This window comes from Anabrus simplex, chromosome 1, assembly GCF_040414725.1.
Source record: "Anabrus simplex isolate iqAnaSimp1 chromosome 1, ASM4041472v1, whole genome shotgun sequence".
Classification (NCBI taxonomy): domain Eukaryota; kingdom Metazoa; phylum Arthropoda; class Insecta; order Orthoptera; family Tettigoniidae; genus Anabrus; species Anabrus simplex.
Genome location: NC_090265.1, coordinates 1,045,195,974 through 1,045,219,860, shown reverse-complemented (window position 1 = coordinate 1,045,219,860; position 23,887 = coordinate 1,045,195,974). Strand labels below are relative to the sequence as shown.

Sequence of the window (23,887 nt, the reverse complement as noted above, 5' to 3'; positions counted from 1 at the left end):
TCTCCCATATTAAGGGGGTAAATTGAGTTCAAATATTGGATAGGGTGAAATTTAGGTGCATTTTTAACATTTTACATTACAATTTGCCTACTTATGTATAAGCTAGAATCATGAAATTTGGAACACATATGTCCCTTAATGGTGCCAATGTGCACACCTAGCGCGATCATCCTATCATTCTTATAAGTGTGTCAAACATTGAAATTTACTTGTAAAAATCACCAAATTTACGACCAATCCAGAAATACGGCCAAATTTAACGTATAAGGGAGAGAGATACGACAAAATGTCACAGGACCAAAGTTGTAGATCACTCCGAATTGAAGGGACATTGTGCCATCCGTTTTGTGATACGACTTACCGTTTAGCCAAAAAATAGCTCAAAAGGAATGTCTGCACAGTCATTAAAATTGCCTCCATATTTCGATATCTTTGGGGGTAAAAAGTGAAAAATTTGAACATCTTGGAATTTTCCCGTCGGTTAGGGACCAAAAGCTATATATTCACCAAATTTCAATTGTCTACCTCGCCTGGCAGGTTGTGCCGCCATCTTGATTTGGGGGGATAGGGGATAAAAATGAGGAAATTCCCGAAAATTTTTAAGCCCACGAAACCTATAGGTTATCGTTTTGGATATACTATACGACTGTGTTCTTATGCTGAGTCCAAAATTTGAGCCCCCCCAGCGTGCCCCCTTCAGGGAATTTTGAGAATTTCGGATTTTTCTAGGGATCTTGGGGTCATCAGTTTCCCTCGTACCAAGTTTCAAATTTCTGAGATTTCTGGAAGTGCCTCATTAATTCACGTCTTTTTTCATTTTTAAATATTTATATATACATCGCTCCAGCCCGACTTGCTTTTATATATATAGATGACGGATAAGCATGAGCACGTTGAAAAGTGCAGACTTCTACTTCGAGATTCATATCTCCTAAACGGTTTATGATATTAAGAAACAGTTTGCGCCATCAGACGCCTCATTTATCGCTCTAAATCTTTGTTTCTAAACCATATCCTCGTATCTCCCATATTAAGGGGGTAAATTGAGTTCAAATATTGGATAGGGTGAAATTTGGGTGCATTTTTAACATTTTACATTACAATTTGCCTACTTATGTATAAGCTAGAATCATGAAATTTGGTACACATATGTCTCTTAATGGTGCCAATGTGCATACCTAGCGCGATCATCCTATCATACTCATAAGTGTGTCAAACATTGAAATTTACTTGTAAAAATCACCAAATTTACGACCAATCCAGAAATACGGCCAAATTTAACGTATAAGGGAGAGAGATACGACAAAATGTCACAGGACCAAAGTTGTAGATCACTCCGAATTGAAGGGACATTGTGCCATCCGTTTTGTGATACGACTTACCGTTTAGCCAAAAAATAGCTCAAAAGGAATGTCTGCACAGTCATTAAAATTGCCTCCATATTTCGATATCTTTGGGGGTAAAAAGTGAAAAATTTGAACATCTTGGAATTTTCCCGTCGGTTAGGGACCAAAAGCTATATATTCACCAAATTTCAATTGTCTACCTCGCCTGGCAGGTTGTGCCGCCATCTTGATTTGGGGGGATAGGGGATAAAAATGAGGAAATTCCCGAAAATTTTTAAGCCCACGAAACCTATAGGTTATCGTTTTGGATATACTATACGACTGTGTTCTTATGCTGAGCCCAAAATTTGAGCCCCCCCAGCGTGCCCCCTTCAGGGAATTTTGAGAATTTCGGATTTTTCTAGGGATCTTGGGGTCATCAGTTTCCCTCGTACCAAGTTTCAAATTTCTGAGATTTCTGGAAGTGCCTCATTAATTCACGTCTTTTTTCATTTTTAAATATTTATATATACATCGCTCCAGCCCGACTTGCTTTTATATATATAGATGACGGATAAGCATGAGCACGTTGAAAAGTGCAGACTTCTACTTCGAGATTCATATCTCCTAAACGGTTTATGATATTAAGAAACAGTTTGCGCCATCAGACGCCTCATTTATCGCTCTAAATCTTTGTTTCTAAACCATATCCTCGTATCTCCCATATTAAGGGGGTAAATTGAGTTCAAATATTGGATAGGGTGAAATTTGGGTGCATTTTTAACATTTTACATTACAATTTGCCTACTTATGTATAAGCTAGAATCATGAAATTTGGTACACATATGTCTCTTAATGGTGCCAATGTGCATACCTAGCGCGATCATCCTATCATACTCATAAGTGTGTCAAACATTGAAATTTACTTGTAAAAATCACCAAATTTACGACCAATCCAGAAATACGGCCAAATTTAACGTATAAGGGAGAGAGATACGACAAAATGTCACAGGACCAAAGTTGTAGATCACTCCGAATTGAAGGGACATTGTGCCATCCGTTTTGTGATACGACTTACCGTTTAGCCAAAAAATAGCTCAAAAGGAATGTCTGCACAGTCATTAAAATTGCCTCCATATTTCGATATCTTTGGGGGTAAAAAGTGAAAAATTTGAACATCTTGGAATTTTCCCGTCGGTTAGGGACCAAAAGCTATATATTCACCAAATTTCAATTGTCTACCTCGCCTGGCAGGTTGTGCCGCCATCTTGATTTGGGGGGATAGGGGATAAAAATGAGGAAATTCCCGAAAATTTTTAAGCCCACGAAACCTATAGGTTATCGTTTTGGATATACTATACGACTGTGTTCTTATGCTGAGCCCAAAATTTGAGCCCCCCCAGCGTGCCCCCTTCAGGGAATTTTGAGAATTTCGGATTTTTCTAGGGATCTTGGGGTCATCAGTTTCCCTCGTACCAAGTTTCAAATTTCTGAGATTTCTGGAAGTGCCTCATTAATTCACGTCTTTTTTCATTTTTAAATATTTATATATACATCGCTCCAGCCCGACTTGCTTTTATATATATAGATGACGGATAAGCATGAGCACGTTGAAAAGTGCAGACTTCCACTTCGAGATTCATATCTCCTAAACGGTTTATGATATTAAGAAACGGTTTGCGCCATCAGACGCCTCATTTATCGCTCTAAATCTTTGTTTCTAAACCATATCCTCGTATCTCCCATATTAAGGGGGTAAATTGAGTTCAAATATTGGATAGGGTGAAATTTGGGTGCATTTTTAACATTTTACATTACAATTTGCCTACTTATGTATAAGCTAGAATCATGAAATTTGGTACACATATGTCTCTTAATGGTGCCAATGTGCATACCTAGCGCGATCATCCTATCATTCTCATAAGTGTGTCAAACATTGAAATTTACTTGTAAAAATCACCAAATTTACGACCAATCCAGAAATACGGCCAAATTTAACGTATAAGGGAGAGAGATACGACAAAATGTCACAGGACCAAAGTTGTAGATCACTCCGAATTGAAGGGACATTGTGCCATCCGTTTTGTGATACGACTTACCGTTTAGCCAAAAAATAGCTCAAAAGGAATGTCTGCACAGTCATTAAAATTGCCTCCATATTTCGATATCTTTGGGGGTAAAAAGTGAAAAATTTGAACATCTTGGAATTTTCCCGTCGGTTAGGGACCAAAAACTATATATTCACCAAATTTCAATTGTCTACCTCGCCTGGCAGGTTGTGCCGCCATCTTGATTTGGGGGGATAGGGGATAAAAATGAGGAAATTCCCGAAAATTTTTAAGCCCGCGAAACCTATAGGTTATCGTTTTGGATATACTATACGACTGTGTTCTTATGCTCAGCCCAAAATTTGAGCCCCCCCAGCGTGCCCCCTTCAGGGAATTTTGAGAATTTCGGATTTTTCTAGGGATCTTGGGGTCATCAGTTTCCCTCGTACCAAGTTTCAAATTTCTGAGATTTCTGGAAGTGCCTCATTAATTCACGTCTTTTTTCATTTTTAAATATTTATATATACATCGCTCCAGCCCGACTTGCTTTTATATATATAGATGACGGATAAGCATGAGCACGTTGAAAAGTGCAGACTTCCACTTCGAGATTCATATCTCCTAAACGGTTTATGATATTAAGAAACGGTTTGCGCCATCAGACGCCTCATTTATCGCTCTAAATCTTTGTTTCTAAACCATATCCTCGTATCTCCCATATTAAGGGGGTAAATTGAGTTCAAATATTGGATAGGGTGAAATTTGGGTGCATTTTTAACATTTTACATTACAATTTGCCTACTTATGTATAAGCTAGAATCATGAAATTTGGTACACATATGTCTCTTAATGGTGCCAATGTGCATACCTAGCGCGATCAGCCTATCATTCTCATAAGTGTGTCAAACATTGAAATTTACTTGTAAAAATCACCAAATTTACGACCAATCCAGAAATACGGCCAAATTTAACGTATAAGGGAGAGAGATACGACAAAATGTCACAGGACCAAAGTTGTAGATCACTCCGAATTGAAGGGACATTGTGCCATCCGTTTTGTGATACGACTTACCGTTTAGCCAAAAAATAGCTCAAAAGGAATGTCTGCACAGTCATTAAAATTGCCTCCATATTTCGATATCTTTGGGGGTAAAAAGTGAAAAATTTGAACATCTTGGAATTTTCCCGTCGGTTAGGGACCAAAAGCTATATATTCACCAAATTTCAATTGTCTACCTCGCCTGGCAGGTTGTGCCGCCATCTTGATTTGGGGGGATAGGGGATAAAAATGAGGAAATTCCCGAAAATTTTTAAGCCCACGAAACCTATAGGTTATCGTTTTGGATATACTATACGACTGTGTTCTTATGCTGAGCCCAAAATTTGAGCCCCCCCAGCGTGCCCCCTTCAGGGAATTTTGAGAATTTCGGATTTTTCTAGGGATCTTGGGGTCATCAGTTTCCCTCGTACCAAGTTTCAAATTTCTGAGATTTCTGGAAGTGCCTCATTAATTCACGTCTTTTTTCATTTTTAAATATTTATATATACATCGCTCCAGCCCGACTTGCTTTTATATATATAGATTACCCAGAGGAGTGTGACAGGCCTCGGCAGCCGGCACAATTCATATCCCCGCAGCAAGATGGGGGCTTCATTCATTCCATCCCTGATTCAGCCACTGACTGGAAAACAGGTTGTAGGATTTTACAATATAATACAATACAATACAATACAATACAATGGATTTATTTTGTCTGGCAAGATTAAGGCCATTAGGCCCTCTCTTCCATCTAATCAGAAAATACAGTATCTACATGTGAAAAAATGAAATAAATACAGTTACAATTGAAACATCTTGCAACTACTAAACAATACAATATTATGATAAAAATAAAAAATAAAAATAGGATGATGAAGATGATGATGATGATGATGATGATGAAGAAGAAGAAGAAGATGATGATGATGATTATTTACACAATTATGACATGATTAGCTAATTTCTATTAACCTTGGTAGTAACAGTGGGATTTTATAAATTCTATAGTTTGAAGAAGGCGAAATCTACAATATTTTCATAGAATTACTTAGTAGGTAGCGGTGACAAAGTTGCCTAAAACTAGCAGGTGAGGCTCCTCTGACAGAGACGGGTAGTGTATTCCATTGTTTCTCTGGAGGACCTTTCTCTGGACAACGTTCCAACAGCCGTATTAATGCATACGTGTACTCTTTCGTGATTATACGAGGGTTGTAAATAAAGTGGGGACAACGTAGTCCAGACACTCGCAGGAGATCTGGCATACGCTAATAGGATATGGGAGCAGTCAGGTGGCGCTGTTGTCGATGTGCATTTGACGGGCATCAAGTTGGAACTGTTGTTGCTGTGCGGCGTTGAAGTGAAGAGTGTCGATTTCACCTCTCTAAAGCATGCATCAGAATGTTATCGAGGATTACTTGAAGCCTATGGCCAGAATGCATTACCGTTGCACGATCGATCAAGGCGTTACGTGTGGGTCGGAATGAGACTGCGGATTTGCACCGCACATATCGACCGCCCAATCCTCAAGATCAGATTGACATCGTGAGTGGTCTCGTTTCCGTACAACATCGATGGACCGTTCGGGAATTATCCGTAGATGCAGCTGTACTCAGTGCCGTATGGTGCTCCGTCGCTGTCATCAACAGAGAACACCTTGCCAACGGCCTCCAACGGCTTACCGACATCAATTTGACAAAAAGGCAATAGACTTTGCGAGCGACTACTTTGAAGGAATGCAATGCAGTTGTACTTGTTACTTCAATAAATATTGTGTTCTATCAATATTGCCATTACCATATTTACAGCCCTCGCAGTTACCATAAACCATTGTAGTGGCGAATTTCCCATATATGCGATTGATGTGTTTCATCCCTTGTATTTTAAACGAAAAATAAATATTCATTTTACATATTTTAATGGAAGTTATTTGTATAAAATTCAAACGCATAGTTGTCGATACTCAGAGATGGATGGAACGAGCGTTGCTGGCTAGTGACTGCTACTAATTGCCTAAGTACTCCAGAGATGGCAGCACGAGCATTGGACCCTTGCTGATTGTTGATCTCTTTCGTAGGGTTGAAATGCGGAACGAGCAGCCACATCCATCAAGAGGGCGATGCAAGGTGGAATCCTGTAAGTTATCGTGTGTGGCCGGGATTTATTTTCTATTTCGTGAAATACTGGAGTTCTTACTTGTGAGTGGTTCTTTTCTTGTGCTATAAATGATGATAGATGACAAATGTGTGTTGTTGTACTAGAAATGATTCAGTTTCGTGTGCTTGTAGTGTTAACACCAAACAAATAAAATGCGGGGATGATGCGATTTTGAAATAACATCACACCGCTCAGAGAGTAGTTCAGCAGGTATGTATGATGGAACGCCAGTGCCACACGTTTCTACCGCGCAACCCGAATTGAATTCTAACTCTTGTGTAATGAACGATTACTAAGATAGCCATTTAGTATACTTTCTTTCACGGAGAAAGGAAGAATGATAAATGAAGGACAACCGCGTCCAACTGTGAATGTAACTATACAACTGAAGTTAGTGTATGTGACATATTAAATACACTTTTCTGCTGACCTTGTTTGTTGTTTCCTCTTGAAAAATGTATTTGGACTGACGGTTTGTTTGCGTTGCTGCTTGCAATTATTTTCGGTTACATCCCCTAAACTGCAAGTCAGAAGTCGCCACTGAACCATTGTTATTATAACTTCAGTGTGAACTAAGATGCTCCCCTCAGAAACGCATAAACCGTTAAAGGTATCGAAAATCTGTTTTCACTTTCAGTAATATTACCAAGGGGCTGATATTCGAACTTGCAGTAATTTCTCAGAGTGCCAATATTTGTGTAGATGACGATTCTAACTTCGTATCTTATACTATCTGCGCACTTTTTAGCGATAGATTTACACCGTAGTGCTGAAGCGGTCGACTTCGGTTATCTTGAGATTCATATTGGCAACCTTTGAAACACAAACTAAGAATCGCTTATCATCGTTGTGCGACATCTGGCGTACACTTTAAGTACTCGTACTGTTGTTGTTTACACAGCAAAGCCAAACTATAGAATTCATGCTAGAAACACGTTTCGCAACAGGAAATGTTATATGGTTTTATATATAGTGTGTGTGACACAGATGTTTGCTTAAAATAATAAAGGTTTGGAAAATTCATATCGATCGATCATATTGTCGATTCAATTCGGATTTCATTTCCATTCAGTTGGCAGTATTACCGGAACCCTTCTTACTTCTCCAACGAGTACAAAAATCTATCACTAAAAAGTGCGCATACTGCACTATTTTCTACATCTGGACACTGTATTCAGGGGTATGGTTATTTTCAAAATCCGACAAGTAGTGCTCGAGAAACATTCAGACATTCTTTATTCACCAGCGACGGACCGCCCTAATTCGAATTAATCACTAACCGGGCGGCGAAGGTACGAATCCTGAGCTGTTGATGCGTAGTGTCCCTCGCTTTCTTCTTACAGCCAGGTATTTGCTTTAACGTTCGCGTAAATACACTACGATAACACCGTATGACTGAAAACCGTTCATGTTGTCATACTTTAATAATAATGTTTTTTGCTTTACGTCCCACTAACTACTTTTACGGTTTTCGGAGTTGTCATACTTTACAGTTGAAGAACATGGGACTGGTTCTAAAGGACAACATTGTTATCCTGACATGTAGTATTAACCATTGCCCGGTAGTAGGCCTGTTCGATTTCAAACCTCTCTGTAGTGTACGTATGGAGTGACGGTGTATGACGGTGTTGATGGTTATTCATCCGTCGGATGGAGACGTTAAGCCTTGAACAGACCCCTTGGTATTACTGGACAGGAGTTAGCTTTGTGCTGACACCGTATTTCACCCTCTTCTTACTTCATTATCATAATTTCACACCCAGACGCGAAGATTGCCTATAGGTGTCAGATATAAAAACCTGCACCAGGCGAGCCGAACTTGTCGTCGGACATTCACAGCACTAAAACCCATATCATAAACAAGTTAATTAACAAATATATAAATAAACTGAATAAATGAAACTTTAGTTTAATTTCAAAGATTCAGTGACATTGGTTAAATGTTACGTTTTAAATCATGCTATGTGACCATAATGTACGTGGTTACATTTTAGATTTATCTGCAAGTAGAAGAACTCCTTCGGGTCAAAATTCTGACTCCTTGGTGTCTCCGAAAATCTTACAAGTAGTAGATAGGAAATAAAATATATAGAGTAAATTATTAAGAGTGTTTGCATGCCTGACCGTAGCCGTGTTGAAACACCGGATCCCGTGAGATCTCCGAAGTTAATCAACATTGGGCGTGGTCCAGAGTTTGATCGGTTGCCTCGCGCTGTTGGTGGGGATAAGGGAATGGAGGAGCGGAAAAGAACTGGCCACCCTACCGTACGTAAACTCTGGCTCTGGCACACCTCTGTGGAGGTTCGGACTTGCCTTACCTTGCATGCCTGAGAATCATCAGTTGATTTCCCATTCCAACAAAGATCTGGAACTCCAGAATGCCTTATAACTTGTGGTACTTGCAGCAAATAGCAATATTATAATTGCTTCCTTTGCTTGCTGCTTGTTGTTTTAAGGGGCCTAACATCGATGGTCATCGGCCCCTTCCTTCCTTTAGTGTATGGCTTTTAGTGCCTGGAATCCCCCAGAACACGTTCGGTTAGCTAGTTCTGTATCCGCTTTTCCCGGTACACCCCATTAGAGTAAGCTACATATACCGCTGTGTGAGGCTCTTGTCTGTGGGCGTAGGCGTAACATTTTGTACACGCTAGAAATGGGAAGGAATCGACCGCACACTCCCGGCATTTGCCTGGAGTTGAAGTGGGAAACCATGGTAAACAATTTTGAGGATGGCCGACTGGGGATTCAAACCCACCTGTTTCCCGGCAACCAACGTTGCTAACCGTACGATATGGATCGTACATGTACGATAATTCGATGCTGTGAACTATCGTACGATCCAACCCACGGATCGTACGCCTATTGTAGATCCTATGACATATCGTAAATTTTGTCTTGTTTTCTCTTTAAAAGCCGGCCCTGTGGTGTAGGGGTAGCGTGTCTGCCTCTTACCCGGAGGCCCCGGGCTCGATTTCCGGCCAGATCAGGGATTTTTACCTGGACCTGAGGGCTGGTACGAGGTCCACTCAACCTACGTGATTAGAATTGAGGAGCTATCTGACGGTGAGATAGCGGCCCCGGTCTAGAAAACCAAGAATAACGGCCGAGAGGATCCGTCGTGCTGACCACACGACACCTCGTAATCTGCAGGCCTTCGGGCTGAGCAGCGGTCGCTTGGGAGGCCAAGGCCCTTCAAGGGCTGTAGTGCCATGGGGATTGGTTTGGTTTGGTTTTTTTCTTTTTAAAATGCGTAGATTTTCTTCCTTCTTTTATTCGTGCAAGTTATGTCCTATTATAGATGACAAGGTGGAAAGAGATGGAGAAGCTTTCCGAATAATAATATTCCCAAAGGGAATTTACCAAGAAAGGGCACTTTCCTTTCTGAGTTACTTCACGGTCTCGCGCCTGTACTGTAATCAATGGATTATAACATTCACCTTAAGCAGATTGACGATGACTGGGGGAACAATGACAGTTTGTCAACGTCAATGATGATATTAAAGCCTGCTCTGAAGTAGATTAATTTTGGCCTAAGTTACAGGAGGTGAAAAAGACGTTTGGTGAATGTGAGTTTCCCGCACTTCCAGAATTTGCACTCCCTCCTCATTCGAAAGCCGATTGTGAAAGAATATTCAGCTAAATTAGTCTCATTAAAGTCAGAAACAGGAATAGGCTAATTACTTATACGATGAATGGATGTTTGCTGGCCAGTCAATGTGTTCGAGTCAGTGGCACAATTAAAGGTTTCTAATCGTCAGTGAACATGCTAAGACGGATGACTACAGCAGAGTTGTATAATCAACCAGCAAGCTCAAGTACCGGCACTTCAGAACTTTCTGCTGTGAATGTGCTTGGAGGTTCCATAGAAGAAGATGATCATGACGATGACGACGATGATGATGACGATTTCCAGTATGACGTAAGGCACTTCAGCGGCTTTATATCTCATGTTGACTACTTCTTTACAAATGATCCTATTTTTGAGCATTCAACTAAAATTGATTTTCGTATCCTTCATACTGTATCACACATATTAGCACAATGACTTCTATTTATTTTCCATCCTAACTTGTTTAAATGTGGATTTGCGGCAGTGGGACACCTAGCTATCGTGTTATAGGTCGCGGAACGTATATAGTTTTACAGTAACAATTTTTTTCTAGTCTACAGCAGAAGATACTCTGCATTGTAAACACCATATCTCACTAGAGATGGATCAAGATTAATTGTAATAATAATCATAATAATAATAATGATAATTGTTAAGGAAATATCATGGATCACAGAGGTGTAAGAAGCGTGAGGAGTGAATGGGTGGACAAGGAATTAAATTCTGATATTTTATTTTCCTGGAGCGTGAGACATTGGGTCTGGGATACAACTGGGGAGATGACCAGTACCTCGCTCAAGCTGCCTCACCGGCTATGATGAACAGGGGACTTGGTGGCGGATGGGAAGATTGGAACGGATAGACAAGGAAGAGGGAAGGAATCGACCGTGGCCTTAAGTTAGGTACCATCCCGCCATTTGCCTGGAGGAGAAGTTGGAAAGCACAGAAAACCACTTCCAGGATGGCTGAGGTGGGAATCGAACAACCTCTACTCAGCTGAGCTCCGGAGGCCGAGTGGACCCCATTCCAGCCCTCGTACCACTTCTCAAATTTCGTGGCAGAGCCAGGAATCTAGTAGTAGTATGATCTGGTCTAGTATTATAATTTAGGCCTATTCCAAAATATAGCAGCACAATTCACTAAATAACTCTAAATTCAACCATGAAAAGAGCCGTTTGTTAAGAAAAGCTTCTCCCTCTTCAATTTTATTAAATGATACATTCATTTCATTCCAGATTAGCGGTGCTTCCAAGTCAGATAGATTTTTCCGTCGCCAGTGTATTGAATTGAGGTTTTCCGACTCAGCGGGTACTCCTAGGAAACAGATTACTAAAAGGGCATAGTTTTTCCACTGCGACTCTCCACTATTCGAAAAAAAAACGAAGACTGTTCACGGATCAAGGCTGTCTGCGGCTTGGTCATTCCAGCGTTGGAACTTTGGACTGTTAGATCGGCAGCTTAATAGGCTACTGTTCGTTAAAAGTGAGAAAATGTGTGGTTTTTCATTTGATCGAGTATCGAGTATTTCACATGGAAACGTTGCTTTTAATCGCGCCATTCCTATTTCATTTCAGTTGGAAAATCCACTAAGACAGTCTTTCTGAGGATGTAAAAAAAAAGGCAGGTGGAGAGTGAGTGTCTGCCATTATAATAAAAACTCTCCAACCAGATTGTGACTGATGGTAGGCAAGCGGGCCTACCATTACAATGAAAATTCATTAAACCAGTCTTCATATGAGAAAAGACGTTTGGTGACTTCCCCGTCGCTTTTCTAGGGTAACGGTAAGAGCTATGCAATTTAATACAATCTTGCTCACAACGTGTACACTATCTAACCTAGAATTCTGTATACAGTGTAGAATTCCGTAGCGAAGCACGGGTACATCACCTAGTTATTATAAAATGCACAAGCTGTAATAGCTCGTGGGTGCACGAACATGTGTTATGCGGGTAAGTAGCCAATAAGGGGCAATACGCGTATAAACACCTAACGTAGCAGCCACCTTCCTTCTTAGTGGTCCTTGACAGTGCATTGAGCAGGTTATGATGTTATGACAACAACAGAATAAGATGTGGTGCGCCAAGAAGTGAGGTCCTTACTCTGTCATTTTTCTGAAGGTAAAAAAAAAAAAAAAATAGGCATCTTGAAATGTCTTAGGTATAACCATAACAAGTGAACCTTCTAGCTACATAGCGATACTGAATACAGGTTTGTGTTGTTGTATCTTATGATGTACAAAAGAGGCACATGAAATTTGTGAACCACGATCGAATAAATCTGGGTGTTTTGAGAAATGGAAAGTTCCTTCACCGGATTCGCAAGGTGAAGAAGTCATAGATTTACCAACACAGCTTTGAGAGATTGTTTCAATTAAAACAAAACTTTAAAGGTGGATATATCAACGGAATCAATGCCCGACACTTTCAAGAGAAGGTTCAAACATTATTTACGTTCCCGCTACTAGGACAAGTGAGAGGCCATTCATCTTGGCAGGGCATATTATTATCATCAATGACAAAAATAACATATTAATGACCAGCTCTTTTTGCACTGTAATTTAAAACCGTCAGATGTGCAAGATGCGTGCCATGCTATACAAACAAATAAAGTTAAATTAAGGAAAACTTGTATTAAAATAAGTTAACCGCGGTAATCGATCCTAACCGTTACATGCTAGAGGGTAACTATTATCTTCCCGTCGCCACGCGCAAGTCAGTTCACATGATAGAGTAAGATTTAGCCAGTGCCTTAGAAGTTGCCCCAGCTCGCCTGTAATCTTATGTGAAGAGAACCTCACTGGTCGCCCCACTGATCAAGACAGATACATAAGGTCGAAGTTTGCTCCTATTTATAGGGGCGAGCTGGGCGAAGATTGGTTCTTAAATTTGAAATCACAGGTGTCACAACTTAGAAACAGAAGACAATAGGGGCGAGCTGAGCGAAGATTGGTTGATTAAATTTGAAATCACAGGTGTCACAACTTAGAAACAGAAGACAATAGGGGCGAGCTGAGTGAAGATTGGTTGATTAAATTTGAAATCACAGGTGTCACAACTTAGAAACAGAAGACATGTGTTAGCTTGTGCCAGCCACTAACAGTTACAATACTCTACTTAAGAGAGTTAATTCTTAGTCCCTACGTGGCACCCAAAACCAATATAATGACATCTATTTACAAACTTTAAAAGAATGTATTGTTCATAAAGTTCAATCTGTTTCCGCAAGACTTCACGCTCGCAGGCGCTGAAGGTGTTGCTTACCACTAGGGAGAAGCCTAACAGACGTTACAGTTTTCATTCCATACCCTGAAGGGGTACGGTGGGCTTGGTATGAACTCTGTAAAACAAACACCGCAAGTTCACGACCACGAAAGCAGGTAACGGGCACGATTTTGCTCATCTCTAAAATGGTCAGTGCCCGGGAACGGCGCAGTTCAAGTTGGAAAGTCGTCATGGCATATTCAAAGACAGTGAACTTAGTGCCTTAATTCAAATTTCATTAAATTTCATGAATGGGAAGAACAAATTGTCTGCATTCTTTTAAGAGGCTAACTCCTTCGCTTTTTGTGTTCAAAAATGCCAATGATATCCACACAGGTAATTTTGACTAGGTTTGGTTCCACTTATTTGTGAGAGGAACTGTTTTCATGAATTGACTACGCTAAGTCAAAATATAGATCTCTTTTGATTGACGGACATCTGTTATGACAGCTGAAAATAGCTGTAACTGTAACAAACCCAGATTTTAGTGAAATAATTACAAAATGTAAGAGGAATGTAATTGAAAGTAAAATGTTGTGATTTATTATTTGTTTACTACACTCTAAAGTATAAACACTATTCCTCTAAGAATCAATAACTCATTGCAAGTTGGTGCCCCCACCTACCAATTCGTTCCGAACAACGTAATCTTTGTTGGCTTTGCGGGTTGTTCATCAAGTGGTTTGGACTTTGCTCATACATTGCCTGTAGTGGTAGTGATGATTATTGTTTTAAGATGAAGTACAACTGGGCAACCATCCTCTATCATACATGTATCTACTGTGAAGTCTTGGTGAGAAGATTGCGACAGTCAGTGAGTTATGGCACTCGCTTACAGGTCAGTTTTATTTGGAACATTTTCTGTAATGCAATTCTTCTGTCACTGCTGTCGGAAAATTGAGATAGAACCCTATCCGTCCTTCATTTTCAGAGAAGTACTCAGCATCATCTTTCAATTCAAAAGAAAGCTGCTCTTAAATTTTGTGGCGTATATTCCTCAGGAATTAGTCTGCTCCGGAAGTGAATAGATAAGATATAAACTGCGTTCATTAAAGATCGAACAACAGTTCTTTCCGTCCTGAAACTGATACCAAACCACTTGACTAATACGAATCAAACAGTTGAGTTTAAGTGCGAAATAATTACTTCGTTTACTGCCAGCGTCTAGTGTTTGTTTTCGTCGAGGCTGATCAAAGCCAGCTCTTCTCTTGGGGAGATAAGACAGCACTTCACTTCGAGAACTGAACGCATCATAAAGTTGGTGTCAAGGAATTCTCTTCCTGAACATTTACCCATATCAATTTTCAATCTTTAATATTTCTTCTTTAATAATTTAGTGCATTTACATGCAGATATTTGTATACTCCTGTTTCTTGGGGTTAATGATCAACATCGAGGCCTTTGGTTCAGAGGGTTTCGAGTTCGATTTCCGGCTGGATTGGAAATTTTAACTGCAATATCTAATATATCCCTCCTCATAGGAATGACATCAATAAGGGCATCTGGCCGTAAAGCAGGGCCAAATCCGCGTGTGCGACGCCGTAAAGTGTGGGAAAAGCGGTAGAAGTAGACGGAGATATTTGTGGAGAACATCATAAACATGCCAACAGAAGACACCAAATTGATTTAATGACACAGATATAACGTCCACCACAGTAGTGCTATTAGCTGCCATCCCCTGAGTCCCGGGATTGATTCCTTGTACTTCCAGACATCTAAGATTAACAGGACTGGTATGTGGTTAAAAGGGCACATGCAGCTCACCACTAACTGGGAGTGTGACATAAAAGAGCTTATCCACGTCGAGAAATTATTAAAAAAAAACAAGTTTCTTTTTACAGGTGTACTTTTTGACAGGTAAACGCTAATCTGACTGTAATCAGAGATATACCAAACGGTTATATGAAGTCAAATGCCTGACAACTGATAAAAAATAACGCCTGCAAGTGTACGGCCAAGTTTGTACGTTCAACACCTGGCAGGCACCAACATCGTCCTCCGTTCAATGTTCAAGGCCAGCGCCCACGCAGGTGACCAAAGCAGCACTGAGAGCATACACAATATATTACTTTCAAAATTAAGAATAGAAATTAGCTATCAACAGTATTGCTATCATGATAGTCGCGCCCAATGGAAATATCTGGGAAGTTGCCCAGGAGAACGAATGGGTTAATATCGTTCCTAGTTTTTAATTTCAACACGTGGCCTCAAATTGATTTGATGAAAATAATTTAATATTAATTCAATAAAATATGGATACAAAATTCATGCAGTTTCACAGAGATTTCATTCTGTAAAAGTGAACAATTGGCTTAATAACAACAAATTTTTGCCCCCATATAACTTATTAAAGTGCCTCTATTAAACCTTACAAGTTCAAGTGTGAAATGAAGGACTTGCATCAGCGGATTATATGGACAATTTCAGTATAAGATTATTACTTTTATGTGTGTAAATATTTATACAGAGACGTCTGTGGTCCTGTTTCTACCACGTCTACGAATACATCAAATTCGCCGGATAAAAGGTTATGCACAATGTTATTTTCTGTCTAATCTCCGATTATGTTCTTATGTTCCTACCTTGAGGTATCATTATCTTGAATACAGTTAGCTTCCACCGCAATGACGAATAAGGTAGCCACCTCTCAGGATTTTATCACGAGTCTACGGCTTTTGATACCTTATCTCCGAGTTCTGTGTAAAGTGTCTAATGGAGTTAAAACAAGGAGCAAAATACTTTATTTCGATAAAAAAATCTTTTGTCAAGTAAGTGTAGATGAAGGCAGTCTGTGTGATGAAGTTACTCGTTTAAATGAAGTTTTGAGTAAATTTGATGATCTGGCCTTAGATCAAATGTGGGTGAAAATATTGTACTTCAAAACTCATATTTTCCCAAACTTCTTAAATTGGTGTCGAAGATAATGTGTGAACCAGTTAGGAGTGCTTCTATTGAGCACGAATTATCTTTGATGTCCATCTGTTGACTGACGAGCACTCTAAAATAAAATAATAATAATAATAATAATAATAATAATAATAATAATGTCCGCCTCTGTGGTGTAGTGGTTAGCGTGATTAGCTGCCACCCCCGGAGGCCCGGGTTCGATTCCCGGCTCTGCCACGAAATTTGAAAAGTGGTACGAGGGCTGGAACGGGGTCCACTCAGCCTCGGGAGGTCAACTGAGTAGAGGTGGGTTCGATTCCCACCTCAGCCATCCTGGAAGTGGTTTTCCGTGGTTTCCCACTTCTCCTCCAGGCGAATGCCGGGATGGTACCTAACTTAAGGCCACGGCCGCTTCCTTCCCTCTTCCTTGCCTATCCCTTCCAATCTTCCCATCCCTCCACAAGGCCCCTGTTCAGCTAGCAGGTGAGGCCGCCTGGGCGAGGTACTGGTCATACTCCCCAGTTGTATCCCCGACCAAGAGTCTGAAGCTCCAGGACACTGCCCTTGAGGCGGTAGAGGTGGGATCCCTCGCTAAGTCCGAGGGAAAAACCGAACCTGGAGGGTAAACAGATCAGATGATGATGAATAATAATAATAATAATAATATTTGCTTTGCGTCCCACTAAGTACGTTTACGGTTAGTGGAGACGCCGAGGTGCCAGATTTAGCTCCGCATGAGTTCTTTTACGTGCCAGTAAATCTACCGACACGAGACTGGCGTATTTGAGCACCTGCAAATACCATCGAACTGAGCCAGGATCGACACTAAATTAAGGGTAAACTTTATTAAGCCAGAGTTGTGCATTAAATCCGGTCTAGTAAGCCAAGAATAACAGCCGAGAGGATTCGTCGTACTGACCTCACGACAGCTCGCAATTTACACGCCTTCGGGCTGAGCAGCGGTCGCTTTGTAGGCCAAGGGCCTTCGGGGTTGTTGTGCCATGGAGTTTTTCTTTTATGCATTAAATTAAATTTGAAGATGACAAATTAGCAATTTTCAGAATATCTAGCCAAAGATAATCAGGAAGACGTAGTAAATATTGTCAAAGTAATCAGAAATACAGGTTCAAGTTTAAAAGGAGAGCAAATTAACGGCGATGTGTACTCACTTTCAATTATTTTTAAAATAGTGTATATATATATATAAATTGAGATTTAAAAATAATAAATCTTATAATATTCTTCTCATGTTTAAGGAAAGTCGAAAGGTGGTCAGTCTAGAAATGAGCTTGGAACTACGAGCTCCTAAATGTATTGCAAATCGTTACGTGTATATATATATATCAGAACCTCGGAGGTTAGTCATTTCAAATCTAAAGGAAACTTAATCTTCATCGTAAGAACTTCACAGATTTTCCTCTTTATGTACAGTGGCTGGATTGAAAAGAGTGACCCTGGACATTTCGGTTTTGGCTGGGAGCTTAAGGCCAGATGCCAATTCCTAGTCCAAGGGTGAATTTTTCAGTTAATATGCTAGGTACTCTACGCTCACGTATTTTAAGCCATGTTCACTGTGTTATATCCAAAGTATAACTACGATAAAACCCCACCGCCGTGGAGAGCAATCTGGATAAACCCACGCATATTAGACATAAACCTGAATCGCTCATATCTTTGTGTCAGTAAATGTAGAAGATTTATAAAGAAATAGGTAGTGTTGTCAGCTATATTTGTAAATCCTCCGAGGATATGCATTCGTTTCATCCATCAAGAAACTAACATATGTTAAGAATCAAGAAGAGGAAGTCACACGATTAATAACTTGGGAAGGTGGGTTGCATGAGTCTCTTTTAAAATATGTGAAATACGACACACGACTCCTCATAATCTACACACCTTCGGGCTGAGCAGCGGTCGCTTTGTAGGCCAAGGTCCAATCAATCAATCAATCAATCAATCAATCAATCAATCAATCAATCAATCAATCAATCAATCAATCAATCAATCACTATCAATTACTACTGATCTGCATTTGGGACAGTCGCCCAGGTGGCAGATTCCCTGTCTGTTGTTTTCCTAGCCTTTTCTTAAATGACTGCAAAGAAATTGGAAATTTATTGAGCATCGCCCTTGGTAAGTTATTCCAAACCCTAACTCCCCTTCCTATGAACGAATATTTGCCCCAGTTTTTCCTCTTGAATTCCAACTTTATCTTCATACTGTGATCTTTCCTACTTTAGAAGACACCACTCAAACTTATTCGTTTACTAATGTCATTCCACGCCATCGCTTCACTGACAGCTCGGAACATACCACTTAGTCGAGCAGCTCGTCTTCTTTCTCCCAGGTCTTCCCAGCCGAAACTTTGTAACATTTTTGTATCGCTATTCTTTTGTCGGAAATCACCCACAACAAATCGAGCTGCTTTTCTTTGGACTTTTTCCAGTTCTCGAATCAAGTAATCCTGGTGAGGGTCCCGTACACTGGAACCATACTCTAGTTGGTGTTTTACCAGAGACTTATATGCCCTCTCCTTTACATCCTTACTACAACCTCTAAATACCCTCATAGCCATGTGCAGAGATCTGTACCATTTATCTGCAAACCTATTTATGTGATTACCCCAATGAAGATGTTTCCTTATATTAACACCTAGGTACTTATAATGATCCCCAAAAGGAACTTTCACCCCCATCAATGCAGTAATTAAAACTGAGAGGACTTTTCCTATTTGTGAAATTCACAACCTGACTTTTAACCCCGCTTATCACCATGCCATTGCCTACTGTCCATCTCACAACATTATCGAGGTTATTTTGCAGTTGCTTACAATCCATCTATTCGGCAGTAAACAACAGAAAATAAAATCAAAATAAATGAAACGTTGTTCCGCACAGAACTATTCCACACATTATCTTACAATGTCCCTATCATAAACTAACAGTACTCATGCAGTTACAGTTTCTCAAAAAAACAATGGCTGCACGGTATTGTATAAGTTCCTCGCAGGTACACTTTTCTCGGAATAATTTAACCTATAGATGCAATGTTTGTTGCGTTTATCCACAGGGTTTGTATCTTCCTGAAATGTGAATTATATTTTGATAATATGTATTCAGCCTGAAGGCTGGTTTCATCCTCAACTACTCCACCATCAGCCGTCATAGATGGCCTAGGCTTCACTGAAGAAATGCATTAAGGAAATGAGAAGTTGGGTATTTTCCCGTTGCTTTCCTCAACGAACCAGAAGTTGCTATTACATATCAGTGCATGCACCAACCGACACTAAGAGCGACATTTTCACATCATTCATAACAGTGACTGGCTGCACAAGGATTGGCATTACCAGTATCGCTCATACCTTTGTCACTTCCATAACGCCAAAGCCAAGAATGAGACCGTGACAGGTCAATGAAAGGAACAAATTTGATCTAGTCCATATCGAAAAACATAGTGCGCAGCAAAGACTAGGTCTCGCCAGCAAGAATAATAATAACTTAAAATAAATCTGGTAAATGCGCGTTTTCTTAGCAACTGCACAAATCGTAGTGAATTTTAAGAAAAGTGTTCGAAGAAAAATGTATATTACTAGTAGAATGAATCGAGTTAGATTAATAAACATGTGAACCAGGGCCATCGCGTTCTTCATATTGAAGAGCTAAAACATGTTCAGTTAATTATGTATATATAATATACAAGAATAAATTATTTTTCTATAAATGCATTTAACATTTGTATAAGTGTCGTTACATGTATTTCGTTCCTAAGCACATGCACGCTATACCCTTGGAAAGAGGTTTGATAAAAAGGGAACATACTTATGTTCTTTTGTTTCTGAGTTCCTAGCTCGACCACCTAGAAGAGCTTCGAAATCTGTCTAGGAACTTAAGAGTCATCAGGTTCTCTGGTACAAAATTCTAAGTACCTATTGTGCCTGAAAGTGCCCCGTTAATTCATGCCTATTTTCACTTTTACACCTACTGCACCTTTATGTATTGCTGCACATCAACTTCTATTTATTGGTGTACATTATCGCCTTAATATCACTGAAATTTCCCTCTACACTTTCTTCAGGTTTGATGTAAAAAAAATAATATGTACTTTCAGAAAACTTTAAAACCAACGAAAACTGTACGCCTTCCAATGTGAGAATGCTTATGCTTGCGTACTTATGTTCTTTTGCTTCTGAACCCCAATTACGAATCCTCCCAGCTCATTCAGCTGGGAGAGTTTTCTAGGAAAGTTGGGGGTATCAGATTGTCTTGTACTAAATTTCTAGTTTCTAGGGTGCCTGGAAGTGTCCCAGTAATTCGTGCCTATTTTACCTTCCTCTGTGAATCAGTGGTAGAGTGTCGACCTCCGGATAGCAGGGGTAGTTAGATTTTTGAAAGGTGAGAAGTAGCCTATATTCAACACTCTATATCGTACGATGTCTGTATGTAAAATATCACTGATGGCACATTTGGTGTTTAGCCGACAAACTCAGCCATAGATCGTCCAAGGGAGATCCTGTTTTCTCTGCCATCTGGTGGTATAAAACCAGATGTCGAAATTGACACGCAGGCAGTCTAAACTGCATCACTCAAAATGCCTGCACACAGTAGCTGAAGCCATATTATTATTATTATTATTATTATTATTATTATTGCTAGCGGCTTTACGTCGCACCGACACAGATAGGTCTTATGGCGACGATGGGACAGAAAAGGCCTAGGAGTTGGAAGGAAGCGGCCGTGACCTTCATTAAGGTACAGCCCCATTATTTGCCTGGTGTGAAAATGGGAAACCACGGAAAACCATCTTCAAGGCTGCCGACAGTGGGATTCGATTAATGTTTGTTTGATATGGTAATCGATTGTATCTCTGTGCAAAATATAATGTATTTTATTTCCTGCCACTAGGAAACACTTTTTACTCTTACAACAAAAATTACCGGGAGAGTTGGCCGTGTGGTTAGGGGCGCGCTGCTGTAAGCTTGCATCCGGGAGATGGTGGGGTTCGAACCCCACTGTCGGCAGCCCTGAAAATGGTTTTCCGTGGTTTCCCATTTTCACACCAGGCAAATGCTGGGGCTGTACCTTAATTAAGGCCACGGCCGCTTCCTTCCAACTTCCTTTCCTATCTCATCGTCGCCATAAGACCTATCTGTGTCCGTGCGACGTAAAAAATTGTAAAAAGAAAATCGATGTGCTGATGCTCCTCTTATAATTCTAACATTAAATAAAATACTTATGCCCGCCAACGAGGGGCTACCTGTGAACCGAGCACCGGTTTTCCTCAAAGGACCTTCATTCGATTCCCCGTCATAACATCGAATGATAAGGAATGAGATTTCCACTACTGGAGCAGCACATGACCCTGAAGTTCACTCAGCCTGTGCAGAAGTGAGTACCAGGTGAATTCCTTCGAGCAAAGGCGGCTGGGCACTTAGTGCCGAGGTTACGGATAGCAGAAGCCTTTACTTTTCACCCCTCCAAGGGCCTTCATTGCCAGTACGGAAATGACTTTGCTTTCTTTATGTTCTCCAACGTTCTACTACTTATACAGTTATTAAATGCCTGTTACCGCTTAATACACACATACTTTAATTATGTTGTGATAATAATAATAACAGCCGGCCCCGTGGTGTAGGTGTAGCGTGCCTGTCTCTTACCCGGGGGCCCCGGGTTCGATTCGTGGACAGGTCAGGGATTTTTACTTGGATCTGAGGGCTGTTTCGAGGTCCACTCAGCCTACGTGATTAGAATTGAGAAGCTATCTGACGGTGAGATAGGGGCCCGGTCTAGAAAGCCAAGAATAACGGCCGAGAGGATTCGTCATGCTGACCACACGACACCTCGTAATCTTCAGGCCTTCACGCTGAGCAGCGCTCGCGTGGCAGGCCAAGGCTCTTCAAGGGCTGTAGTGCCATGAGGTTTAATAATAATAATAATAATAATAATAATAATAATAATAATAATCAGGTAAGGTATGATCTTCGAAGAGGCCTGGGGCAGGTCTTTCGAGTTGATGTTCAAGGGTGAGTTGCGCGTCTATGAATATGAGGCCGGGAATAGAGCCCGAAATAAACCAAAGGCTAGCATGTTAATTACTTAGTAACGAATATAGGCAGAATACTTCTGACTACACAATTGTCAACGCACAAAATAGTTTGTTCTTCCTTAAGAGAAAAAATATTGCGCTATTTTACATTCTTTTCTGAAGTAAATGTTGGCTAATTCTTATTGAAAACATTCTCAGTCCACTGTTCTGAAACTACATGACTTTGGTTTAAGATTTTCCATAAACTCTGAGATTCGAACCTTAGTCGAGAGAGAGAAATGCTGAAGATTAAAATATAATAATATATATATATATATATATATATATGTCAAATTATTCGGTAGAGATTTCTTGTTTAATTTGCTTTACGTCGCACCGACGATGGGACAGGAAAGGCCTAGGAATGGGAAGGAAGCGGCCCTTAATTAATGTACAGCCCCAGCATTTGCCTGGTGTTAAAATGGAAAACCACGGAAAACCATCTTCAGGGCTGCCGACAGTGGGATTCGAACCCACTATCTCCCAGATGCGAGCTCACAGCTGCGCGCTCCTAACCGCACGGCCAACTCGCCCGGTGATACAGATTTCGAAATTATGGTACACTTACGTGAATGTACCTTAAAAGGACAACGCGTAGAGCTACAAAGGTCATAAATCATAGTAGCAATACATCTTGAAAATATGAGAACTACTTCGAGGTGATCTTTCGACCTATTTGTGTGAAACTCTATAAGAGTTAAGTACAGAACATGTAATAATTACAAAGAAAAGATGTTCACGTTTACTCACATTGTTGAAATGTCTTCAGAAGTTCATTAACACGATCCAGTACACTTCACAACAACACTAGAACACGGATTACACACAACAATGAAGAGTCCACATTGTGTTGCGCGAACTAGTCACATTCCCGCCGCGGTACCGACTGAGAGCGCGCCAACAGTGTGGTGGCAGACTAAAAGTGACGGGGACACCCTGCCAAGAGTAGAACTGTCGCGGTACTGTTGCACAAACAGAACGGCACAATCTGTGGACGAGGTGCTGTAGCCGCCTTATGACATAAATATGTGGACAGTTTGCGTCATACAGAGGAGTGGGAGGGAAGATGAAAATAACAACAAATCTATACACAATTAGCATACACTCTGAAAAAACAAGAAAAACTCTGATAAAAGAAAAGACATGTCACTGTCAGCAAACAACTGACTCACACTTTGTTCGACAAAGTATTCGACGGTATTTGATATGCAGCAATCTTTTGTTAGCAGCAGGCTACATTTAGCGAGTAAGTTGACAGTTATTATAAGCTTTTCATATCATTTGCTTTGCCTACTATAGCAATTAAGTAACTGCCATGAAACATCTTCATCTTCTCTTCCAACATCTGTGGGGTCGCTGGTGCGAACTGTGCCGCACATGTGGATTTGGCCATGTTTTACGGACGGATGCCCTTCCTGACGCCAACCTTATATTGTGTGTTTCTGTGGTGACTGGTAGTGTAATGTGTTGTCTGAATATTAAG

At 40.4% G+C, this 23,887-nt stretch overlaps 1 protein-coding gene across 1 annotated transcript in view; it reads right to left on the bottom strand.

Annotated features, from left to right (window-relative positions):
• The window catches only part of LOC136857934 (FMRFamide receptor), a 434,139-nt gene extending 410,781 nt beyond the window's left edge, over positions 1–23,358 (bottom strand). The window contains exon 1 of the mRNA XM_067137033.2: positions 23,155–23,358. The gene's annotated coding sequence lies outside the window, so the exon portion shown is untranslated. The remainder of the gene's footprint in view (positions 1–23,154) is intronic.
• Positions 23,359–23,887: the final 529 nt, after the last annotated feature.